We start from the raw sequence: 10,068 nt of genomic DNA on the forward strand, positions 1-10,068 counted from the left end.
TTAGCAAATGATTTTTCTTCTTCACTGACACAGGCAATCTCTTCAGTGGTGGATTCAGAAGATAGTGCTCCAGATAGTGCAGCACTTCCTCCTGGAAACCCACCAGTGATGATTCATGGCATGCCCAATTCCCTCTGGTATAACTTAGTAATGATGAGGTTGCAATTCTTTCTGTAGATGCTTACATTTTTCCTTCTCAGCAGTCTGATTTTTAACCAGCTAGTTGATCATTTCATCACATTTGTCAAGGATTTTCTGTGTTTATCATCAATTTTGCCTTGGAGTTTCTCATGCTCTACTGTGGTCTTCATGTTGGAAACCTAAAATTCAGAGAATTCTTGGTAGACACTTTGTCTACTTTTCATATTCATATGAAATTCATATTTGTATTTCACAGCTTTTGAACCATACACTCAGTATTTTCTTTACTTAGATGACCTTTGTCATTGGCAATGGTGATTTTATTCTTGTGCTCTTATCCACAACACAAACATTGGAAATGCCAATTTCATCAATAGCAAATGTTACTTCAATCTGAGGAATTCCCTTGGCTACAGCAGGTATTCTTAGCTCGATCTTATCTAGTTACTCTCTCACTTTCACAAACCTGAATAAGCACACTAGATTTGTTGTCTGAGTAGGTAATAAAAATCTGCATCTGCTCAATGGGGATAAGGGTATTGCATTTGATCAGAACTATCCTAACTTTACCAATAGTTTCAATATCAAGAGAAAGAGGAGTTATATCTAACAGCAGTTTTAACTCCAGACAATATGACAGCCTGGATATCTACACACTAGATAGCAATAGTCTCATCAGGATTGATACTCTTGTTGAGTTCTTTGCTATAAAAGAAGTCCTGCAGAATTTTCTAGATTTGGGAGAATCTAACATTTTGGTCATGAATTTGTGATTTCTCTAGCTTAATATCTCTTAAGGCCTTTTTGCTGAGTTCCTGTAGGTTCCACCATACCACAAAAGAGGTTAGCATCCAACTTTTCAAAATGGGCATGGTTGATAAAGTTATAGAAATCGATATCTTCAATAGAGGAAGTCAATCTTATTACTGGAGATACTAGAGGTATAGGTACTGGAAGAGAGAATGCTTTTCGCATATTCACAAGGGGTAAGCAAACAGCAGATAGTTTCTTGTTCTTATTGAAGTCCTTTTTGTGCTTTCCTTTGAACTTAGCAATGAAATGGTTCATCAGGCAGTTGTCAAAGTACTTCCTACCTAAATGGATGTCTTGTAGTTGTGGACTTCAAAAAAACACCACCTTTTAAGGTAAGAATAGATATATTGAGAATACCTTTTCCAAGTTTAAAGATCAGCACCAACCTTCTTTTCCAAGCCATAAATAATATCAGCAGCAGTTGGCTCATTGATGATTAATTGAAAGAAGTAATTGTTTTTGTATCTTCAGAAATCATTGATATTGGGAATCAATGAAGTAGGCTTTTGTGACAGTCTTCTCAAAGTAAGCTTTAGCAATTTATAGAAGACGCTTTTTCTGGAGAGAAACTTTTGGCCTCCATGAATGGTCAATTTTGGACTGTATCATGTGACCAATTGGATTTTAACATCAAAGACTGTGATTGTGGAGTTCATTGTGATTTGATTCTTTGTAATATCATTATTAAATGTACTGGGTTAGTGAAGGTGATATAGCTTGAGGTGGTGCTATTTTCTTGGTCATTAGCAATGACCACCACTTTCACATATTGGAAGACTCATGTAGTTATATGTAGTGCCAAGATTTATGCCAGTTGTGGGCTCCTTTGACATGGTTATTGGGATGTCAGGGCTGTAATTGAGTACTATGGAGCAAGAAAGCCTGATGTTGTCTTGAGTATTTTAAATATGCTTTTAAGAAATATCTTTCCCCTTGCATTTTAGTTTTTAATTCATTATTGTCACCTGATGAATAAGTTTGATACATTATAGGCAGGTTTTCTGTGTAAGTATATGACTTGCAAATTGGCAAATGAAATCAGGGCATGATTTATTGTTGATTGTCTAGACTTAAAAATGTGACAGAAAAAATGTTAAAATGTACAATAAACTCAAAAGATTGTTGTGCATATTTTTCTCTGGGGAGCTGGTTGTTAAACATTTATTAGTACATCACTAATAATTAAGTCAAAATGAAGAAATCCACATGATGGATAACACTCTCTCCTTTTCTCTTCTGGGTTTCATCTAGGTCCTGATTTAGTGACTGAATGCAAAATACTTATTAAAGCTAAGTTACTTGGTATGTTAAGAATTATCATATAGATGGAGAATAATTTGAATGCATTTTAATAATGAATTTTTGTAGCCAGGATGTTCATGTGGAAGATAAAGTCATGCAATTTTCTAATCCCTTTTCATTTATTATGAAGAAAGTAAACAAAAAGGCAAATGTACCTACCATCAACCTCCCTGTGGAGAAAATTTCATTGTAGTACAGAACTAGTCTTGCTGTAGGGCTGAGGTATTACTGGTATCTACAATGAATGTTTTCTTTAACTCCAGAATGACCATGAAACCTGGAGAGTATAGACATTGATGGATGAATGTCTCTCAGAAACTTGACATTTAGTTTGCAGAAGACATTTGAGAATGTGAGCAGATTGCTCCAGAAGTTAGGCCAGTACAGTGATTCATTAGCCACTCTGATGAGAACTTTTCAAAAGTAGAAAGTTAATTCCCAAGTTCTTATCAGGGAAAAGAACAGAAGGGCATTGTGTTAAACTCTTGAAATACTTCTTGATAGAGAGATTTAGGCAGAGAAATCTTTGAATCATTTTTTTCCAAGTTAAAATTCAAATGGTCCTTAGCTCTGTATTTTTTATTTATTTTTATTATTCTTTACTAAACAATACTCTATAAATAATCCAAGAAATGTGTTTTAACTTGCAAACACTATTCACACATGTATATAGATTTCTTTATATGTTTATTAATTTTGTCAGAAAAAGGATTACCTTTATTATCATATATTACATGTAATTATATAAATTATATCATATGTACTTTACATATATAAAATTATTTATTATGATGTAAATAAATGTGGTTATGCTATGATTTTTCCAGTGTCTTAACTTTTTCCATCCTGAAAGTGGAAATTTTCGGAGACTTAGAAAGTTGACTGAGAGTGAACAAGGTTAAATTACTTGACTTGTTTTTGGTTACATAGCTAGTAACTGCTAAAAATGAGATTTGAACTTGACCTTCTAGATTACAAATCCAAGAAAATATCTCTTAAAGCACACTGACTCTATAGAAAGACAACAAAACTATATGTTGTACTGTAACCCATGCTTCAAAATCTTGAGGTGTTTTTTGAGCTGTCCCAGTTAGGTGGGACTCTCCTTATTGTTAGAGTGATTCTTTAATACAACCTATGTGAGGGGTAGAGTTGGTAGGAGAGTTTGGGAAAAGAGAGACAGTTTTCTTTCCTGAAGAAAGCTTACTAAGGTCCAAAACCCTTTTGGAAAAAAAAAATTGGAAGAAAAAAGAATAGGCTTAGGAAGATAAATATGTTTGGGAAAACTAGTTCCTCAAAACAGTCCTAATTTCCAGTTCATCTCCATAGTAATTTTGGAGCAATTTTCCTTTGGGTGAGATCAGGACAGCTGTCTCTCCTTGTCTGTCTCTTGGTATTTGTCTCTGCCTTTTTCTCTTTGTTTCTCACTGGCACAGTCTCTATTAATATAATCCTAGTACAGTATCCTTTCTGAGATTAGATAAGTCAACTTATGACTTTTCCAACTCTCCTCCAAGGCAGAAATATAGGCAAGATTCCAAGAGAAATTTATTCATGCCTTCTCATGAGCTGCATATAGACAAACCCAGGCACCTACATGCATAACCAACATAGGTTATTCACCCACACTGTATTTAAAATATAATCAGCTCTTCATTATCATTATGTAAATTAACCATTGTCAAAGTTATCTATACTAGATTCCTTATGTGGGTTTGAAATTTTTTTTACTCTAAATATTTTCTGTTTACTTACTAAACCACATTACTATGATTGGATTGGTTTCTACTTTCTCATTAACGCTATTGAAACTACTTTTAGGTGATTATATACTAATAGAGCTAAGGGAGTATTAATGTCTTTTTTGATTTTCCTTTATTCTCAGTGATTTCATTATTTTTCAGTAGTAGCAGGTAAGGTATTCATAAAAGTCCAGCAGATCAGCAGGTCTAACTGAAAAGGTTAAATGATCATGTGAATGGTTTGGAGGATGGATTTGAAATCAGAGGATTTCACCTAGTTTTTCTATTTAATACTTCTGTATTTAAGGTGATTCACTTCATAATGAGACTCAGATTTTTCATCCTAAAAATTAGAAGGTTTGCTTCCAAAGTCCCTTCCTGCTTTCCAGCTATGATTCTATGTGTCTTTTAAAGTGCCTCTCTTGATTCTGGCCTGTTCCAATGATCTTGTGATGATGAGAGCCATCTACACACAGAGAAAGAGTCTGTGGGAACTGAGGGTGGATTACAACATAGCATTTCACTCTTTTTGTTATGATTTGCTTGAATTTTATTTTCTTTCTCATTTTTTAAACTTTTTGATCTGTATTTTCTTGTGCAGCAAGATAATTATATAAAGATATATGCTTATTTTGGATTTAACATATATATATATATATTTACCATGTTTAGCATATATTGGATTACATGCCTTCTAGGGGAGGGGGTGGGGATTAAGGGGGGAAATTAGAACACAAGATTTTTCAAGGGTCAATGTTAAAAAATTTATCTTTGTATATGTTTTGAAAATAAAAAAAACTTCAACAAAAATTTAAAAAAAGGTGGCTAGTTCAGTAGAAGGAAAAAAAAAGTACTTCTCTGTTTGCCATTCTGCTCTTCTTTGTGGTCTATATATACCACCAAAATCACCTCATATGCTGTATGTTTACCTCATGTCAACTGAGGATTAATTTTATGTTGATTTTTACTAAGTTGTCCTGTGTACTTTGTATATTTTCTGGCATTTCTTGGAGATGTCCTTCAGTATGTCCTCAATGTATTTCTTTTGCTCACTCAGCTTGTGGTCTCCTCACTTTAGCTCACTTTGATATCCTGCTATCATCCATCGTCTGAAAATGTCCTGTCTGGCAGAATTGCTTTCTACTGAGATGAGCATCACTTCTCTCCTGGCTTCCTGGATATGTTCCACAATGTGTTCGTGGTGATTTCTTCCTGCCATTGAAGGTTAAACATGGCTCCAGATGACATTGATGTGATTGTCTACAAAATAGGATGCTGTTTCAATACTCAGTTTCAATACTCTTTAACTATACAGTCAGACACACACCCACACCCACACCCAGACAAACATTCTCTTTTTTTTTCAGGAGAATTGTAGCATACAGTGGATCTTCAGTTAAACACTTTAAAAGAACCTATTATATGCTAGGACACTGAGATTGCAAAGACAAAAAAACAAAATCTGCCTCTGATCTTAAAGATTATATATATATGTCTCCTTGGCTAATTTGCCTCTTTATTTTAAAATTTTTTCATAAGTGATTTTTTAAAATAAATTTGGTCCCAGTTTCTTATCTATTAAATGAGGGGGTGGGCCTAGATGCCTTCTAAAGTATGTTCCTTAGATCTAAGATCCTATGCTGTTATGACTTCTTTTACTAATCTTAAATTGAACTAAATAAGCTCAATCCCTATCAGACATCACAAGAAAAAAAAATACCACCATATCCAGGAAAGAAAAAAAGAGAAAATCCAAGTAAACTTATTTCATCCATTCTATAATGTGAAGTTCTTGTTTTTCTTTAAAATAATATAAAAATGCTTCTTCTCTGAGAGAGATAGCAGGTTTCTTGGGGAGGTTTTCTTGGAGGCAGCCTTAGTTGCAGTTGAAAGTAATAATCACCTCAAAACACAGCCAGGTGATAAAAGTTCAGATCTTTTATTGCCTCCAATATAGCCCGGTTAGCTTAGAGGCCTATCTCTCTGCTTGGTTCCAAGAGCTCCCTCTGAATGTCTCCAAATCCAAAGGTTTGTCCTTCAGTCCTCCAGCTAGCCACATGGAAAATGGAATGGATCTCTCTTGCCCCGGAGAGAGGGCTTCTGGCTCTCAATCTCCAATATAGCCCGGGTTAGCTTTTCTTAGAGGCCTCTCTCTCTCCTTGGTTCTAAGAGCTCTTGAAGCTTTATCCTTTGCTTCTGCCTCTGCCTTCTTCAGCCTCCAATTCCGCTGAACTCTCTTGACTGGGCTTATATATGACTCTTCTGAGAGAATAGGATTATGGGTTTTCTCCCAGAGTGCTCTCTGGCCCTAAGAGCTTCAAGGGAGGTGTGAATTCAGATATCTCATACTAAACCCTGAAATCTTCCAAACGTGTGAACTCCAATGAGTAAAGGTGTGAACACAAGCATTGTATCAATTACATTGAGTTAAAATTGGATTCTAACATCTCCCTTGAGTTATCATTTGTTTCAAGTTGAGTTAACACTAGGATTCCAACACTATAATTGCTAAATAGCATTTCTTGAAGAGGTATATGGCAGATGGCAGCAAGTTATTATAATAAGAAATTATGTAGAAGAAATGATATAAAAATCTCACCAAACAAATAAATACATGATAAAAATATGTGCTCATTATGTAGGAAATAAAAAGAGAGTTTTGTAATATTAACAGAACATGAGGAGAGCCTCCCAGGCTTTATATATATATATATATATTATATATTATTATATATTATATATATAAGCATACATGTCTAAATTCATACTGGGTTGGCATAGCAGGTTGAACTTTGGGCAAATGCTACAAGAATTTTTTTAAACTCTTTCTATACTTATGTGGCTCCAAACTATTCTCATTATGAAAAATTAGTGGGAAATTGTAAATGTGTGATCATGTATTTCTGTACATATATCCCTTGTTTGTTCTTGGATATATCACTCTTATTTATAATGTCATTGGAAAAGAGCTCACTTCAGACTTTTTCTGTTCTACTGTTCTCGTAGAGCATGTTTGTAAAACACCTGAAAGTTTACAAAACACTTTTCTTACCTTAAAGGTAGATAGTACAAGTATTATTATCCTGTTTCTACAGATGAGGAAACTAAGGTTGGAGAAGTCAAGCGAATTGTCACAAAGTCACAAAACTACTATTATTGTTGAAGAAAGGCTTGAAGTCTCAATTCCTGAAATGGCACCATATCCACTATGTCAAGCTGGATCTCCTTGGGTTTTATCCCACATACTTATATTTATTCTGACATCCAAAATATTTAGATGGATCTGTGATCTCATTTACTTGCATGTTCTCTCCAATGAGGTAGAGCACAATATATTCATATTTGTTGTATATTGATTTTGAAAAACAATAACAGCCACAACAACTCCCCTTCCCCAAACCCAACACATTTATTTCAATGGAACAAAATGTACCTTAAAGGCTTTCTTCCAACAAGGTGTCTCCCATCTACATATTAAAGTCATTCAATATTTCTTGAATGATAAAACAAAAGAAATGACCATTCAATGCCCAGAAACATCATGTGAGGCAAAGACCAGCCTACCCAAAGTGTCATGCCATGGAGATGGAGAATATCTAATGAAGAGTCCAAGATGAAAGGTTCAGTTACTTGCTGAAGTCTTCCATATGCTCCTTTCTGAAGATGACATTGTGCTAGTTTATGAAACATTGCAGAGCCTCCTAGAAGAGATTTATAATACTTCAAGAGATTGTGGCCTGACTAGCCACACAATCAAGGCCAACCTGATGAAGAACTATTATTTAGATTATGATATGCATTTGGATATTATATTATCCAAACAAACAAACAAACAAAAAAACCACAACAGGTATGAATCAAAGCATAGTATTTTCCTCCTTTTGTTGTAGTTTTTGTTTGTTTTTCTCATGTTTTTTTCACTTTTGATTTGATTTTTCTTGCATACAATGGTGAATATGGAAATATGTTCATAAGAATTGCATGTTTAACCTGTGTCAGATTGCTTACTGTCTTGGGAAGGGGAGAGAAGGAAAAGTGGGAGAAAAATCTGAAACACAAGGTTTTACAAAGGTGAATGCTGAAAAATATCTTTGCGGGTATTTGGAAAAATGATATAGTATAATTTTTAAAAAAAATATGCCTATTTGCAGCAGGCTATGTGGATGGAAAGGGAAGGAAAGTGGGTTCAATAGTCTTTGAGAAATTGCAAAGCTCCTTTAATAATCTGGTTTCCCTTGGGGGGAAAAAGGGTGATCTCTTTCTGCTGTTGTTATTATGATAATGATGCATGAGATATGATACTTTTTGAAGAATTGAAAATAAATGTGCGATGGTCAATGCAGTTGACAATTATAAATAGGCTACAACATGTAACGAGTCAGAAACTTAAATGAACAGTTTGTTAAAATGTTCTACTACTTATTATATCTTAAAATATGTATTTATATTAGATAACATGCCAGATGGAGATAAAATGGAGGATTTATTTGTTCATTATTATAAGTTGTATTTATTCATGAGGTTATGCTGACTACTGCAAATTAGTAGTTACTCTAGCTCTACCCCCAAACCCCAAAGCAATACAACTGCAAACTAAACATTATTAATTTTAAATGTGGAACAATCATTTGGGCTACAAAGTGAGTGATGATTTGTGAAATTTTACCAGATAAAATTGTATGTATCAACAAGTAACAGCAAGAGAGTATTATTAGAAAATAAAATCTTATCTGTGTTAAGGAAATGCCAAGAAGACAATCTTCTTTTTTTAATGTATTCTTTTGCTACCTTTTGTCTTTTCCTCATCTTATCTTGCTCTGGATTTAAAAAAAAGAAAAACAATTAAGCAAAAATGTTCAATATGAGGCTATGTCTGACAGTAAATATAATAATATTATGTCACCTCTTTACTCTGAGGGTGGAGTTGTATTTCATTATCTTTTCTTCAGGACAGAAGATAAGACCTTTAGCTTTGAATATGAAAATATAGTAGAACTTGGCTGAAATGCTCCTATATGGTCCTCACATGGAGCCATTTATGGGCTACCCCATGGGTTTGGGAAGGAACAGTAGTTTTAAATGTAATGAACCACAGCTGGGAAAAGCATATCAGGGATGAAATGGCTTTTGGCAGAGCATGAGCTTTTCCTTTTATATTCACTGTTCAGTGGAAGTAGTTGTAATAACTGAGGCACCAATTAAAAAAATGATCACTTAATAATTCTCAGGATGTATAATTCCTCCATTAATAAAAGAAGAGTGGTGAGTAATTTTACTAATATACAAAAGTGGGCTAAATATTTACTAATATTTAAACTTTTGAACACAAATAATAAATGGTAACTTTAAAGGAGGCAATTTAAAGTCAGTCTTATCTTGAAGTGGTAGAGTGAATTAAAAGAACCTTAGAAGTTTCTTTTAGTCCTTGGGTCCTATGAAAGCTTAATAGTATCAGTGTCGTGCTAATCTTATGACCATATATCTACTGCAACTGCTGTTACAGAAAAATACTAGCTCATATTTAGACAATACTTTTGGATTTACCAAGTGTTTTGCATAGATTAACTCATTTTTATCCATCCAACAATCCTATGAGATAAGTGCTATTATTATTCCTTTTGTACATATGAGGAAACGGAGGATCCCAGTTGTTACATGATTTATCATAGTTACTCATTATGAAAAGATGGATATTAAATGGCTCTTGAGAATAGCATCTATAAGAAAATATTAACTATAGTCATGATGAAAAGAATGAGATTGATGAAGACAGTTATTTTTAAGGAACTGATGATTAAACAAAAGAAAGAAAGAATCAATGGGAAAATGTGTAGGGGAAGATATTTCTATTTTCTAAAGAATGGCAAAGTAGAGGAATACTTTCCTTTATAAGGATAGAGACTGAAACTATGATTTCACTGATGCAATTCTCTTTACCAGTGCTAGTCAGCATCTACTCTTGAGATTTACAATCTTTGAGAATTGTATAGGGCACTAAGGGAAAAAAAGTGATCTCATGGCTAGTTTGTGTCAGAGACAACTCACATCCAGCTCTTTCTGACTTTAAAGC

General features: G+C 34.0%; 1 pseudogene; it reads right to left on the bottom strand.

Moving 5' to 3' along the window:
* Nucleotides 1–391: 391 nt before the first annotated feature.
* On the bottom strand, nucleotides 392–5,217 carry LOC127544891 (heat shock cognate 71 kDa protein-like; annotated as a pseudogene).
* Between the last annotated feature and the right edge of the window lie 4,851 nt (nucleotides 5,218–10,068).

The sequence above is a fragment of the Antechinus flavipes genome, chromosome 1 (assembly GCF_016432865.1).
Source record: "Antechinus flavipes isolate AdamAnt ecotype Samford, QLD, Australia chromosome 1, AdamAnt_v2, whole genome shotgun sequence".
Classification (NCBI taxonomy): domain Eukaryota; kingdom Metazoa; phylum Chordata; class Mammalia; order Dasyuromorphia; family Dasyuridae; genus Antechinus; species Antechinus flavipes.